Here is a 2,117-nt window from a genome sequence, read left to right as displayed (position 1 = left end):
AAAAGAAGGGGGGGTGTCAATTCAAAGAGACCCAAAGGGCTTATTGACTCTTTCTATTGTTAAACAAATTCTCACTATGAATAGATCAAGAAGCACTAGATTCTGCAAAGGGAAGCTTTGTATAGAGTGATGCTCTTTACTGTGCTGGGGGTGCACAGTTTTGGCTGTATATATTTGTAATATACAATTATTTTTCATGCTCCGCTATTTTATTAAAAATAAAATATGCTCTTTAGTTTGATAATTTTGTGTTTTCTAAACTTTCTCTAACGTGCTTTGTGGTTAATAAACTTGCTCCTTCAGCCATTTGGCAAAAGCACACTTTGAATACAATAGTTGTTATACTGGACAGCGCGTATAAGCAGAAAGAACAATAATTTCCTCCAAAGAAATTGCTAGTTGAGATCAGATAGGTGGGTTTTGAAGTTACGTCTTTCTGTGAACCTCTGCAGTTGAGGAAACTGAATGGGAAGAAGCTTTGGTGATGTTAAAACAAAACAAAAAGCTGCAGCCATGTAGGGTAGCACCATGTTTGCAAAGCACAGAGATTACAACAATGATCCTCGGTTAACACCCCTTTAAAATTTGCATAGGGAACGCTCAGCATGTTAAAGCAGTTTGAATGCAGCTCAGCCTCTACTCTTCAGGGATGTTTTTCCCTTCTAACGTTGCTGAATGCACGTTATTTGGGAATGATGACGGGAAAGGAGAGCAGAAATCTAAATATTTGAATACTGCTACAGGGAAACCATCTGATTAAAACAGTAAATACGTTTTCAAAAAGTTTTTAGTAAGACACGAGTTTTACGAACCTGAAGTTTTCCATGGAGTTAACTAAAGTAGGCTGTGAGATCACCTGCAGTGGTAGTAATACAGCCTCACCTTCTCACACAGGCTGTTCCAGAAGCCCTTTGTCAGGTATCTCACTGCAGAAAGAAAAGAGGTTTTAATGGGACATCCACAGAACGACGGTCAGCTTGCAGTGGCTGGGAAGGTTACAACACAAGGACTTCTTTCAGTGGCCTGGTTTTTCAGGAGCAGAGCTGCAAATGAGCTTTTTTCTTCTTGTAGTCTTTAAGTGTTTCTAGCAGTGCCAAGGAACTTGAATGACAAAAACCTCTTCAGTAATGCTCACATGCGAAGCAGCTTTCGATATAAAATTTATTTAGATGGAGGGGGACGGGGAGGTGGATATTTTTCTGCCCTTGTGCATGTGTGCCACTGTTGGATGCACAGCTCTGTAGATGCTCTGTAAGTTAATCCTGTCAGAGCACACCCTGCTGGAGCCAAAGTAGGACACTGCACTGAACAAATCCACTTCTGAAATTACTCAATTAATGCTTTAGCATCTGTGTATTTCTAGTTAAAATCAATTACATTAGATCCCAAGAAATACAAAGTTTTAATATAATCTGTGTATTGCAAGTTGCTGTGGGAGATTCTGCAAGTATACAACTATACTGACTTCTTTACATCAGGACTAATGTATAAAAATGTAGCAGAGTATAATAATACAAGAACATTAAAAACAATGTTCATTCAGAAATTGTACTTCTTGCTGTCCTATAACCCCTGAGTCCTTAACACTTTCATATTGAAGTTGCTACATAAGGTATCAGAAGCATACAACTTTTAAGGAAAAATATGCTTATTTTTATGATGTCAGTGATTTAGTATAGTATTGATAACTTATTCTTGTCCTAGATAACATTAGTTAGAAATAATAATAAACAATGAAAAAAGTATTTGAAAAAAGTACGTCAAAAATATTCTCTATTAAACTTCTTTACTTTACATAGGAATTTTATGTTTTAGTAAAATCCTGTTGGTACTTTTACATGTGGAATTTGATAGAATTTGTCTCCACGTACTGTCAAGCCCTGTTGGCTATCTGCTTATCAGTAGGTGTGTAAGAAAAATATGTGAATATATTAACAGTTCAGTCACTCCATAGGAAACTTGTTGAGGAAGGAATGCAAGCCTAGAACTTCCTTTTGGAGAGGATGTCTTACTGCAGTGCAGTGACATTTATCTTGATACAGTTTTGCTCGCTTAAAAATTTCTAACAAAAAAAAAAAAAATCCTGTTAGTGGATTTATATGGTAACCAAGAATCTA

The sequence above is a fragment of the Meleagris gallopavo genome, chromosome 17 (assembly GCF_000146605.3).
Source record: "Meleagris gallopavo isolate NT-WF06-2002-E0010 breed Aviagen turkey brand Nicholas breeding stock chromosome 17, Turkey_5.1, whole genome shotgun sequence".
Taxonomy (NCBI): domain Eukaryota; kingdom Metazoa; phylum Chordata; class Aves; order Galliformes; family Phasianidae; genus Meleagris; species Meleagris gallopavo.
Note: the sequence above shows the minus strand (reverse complement) of the source record.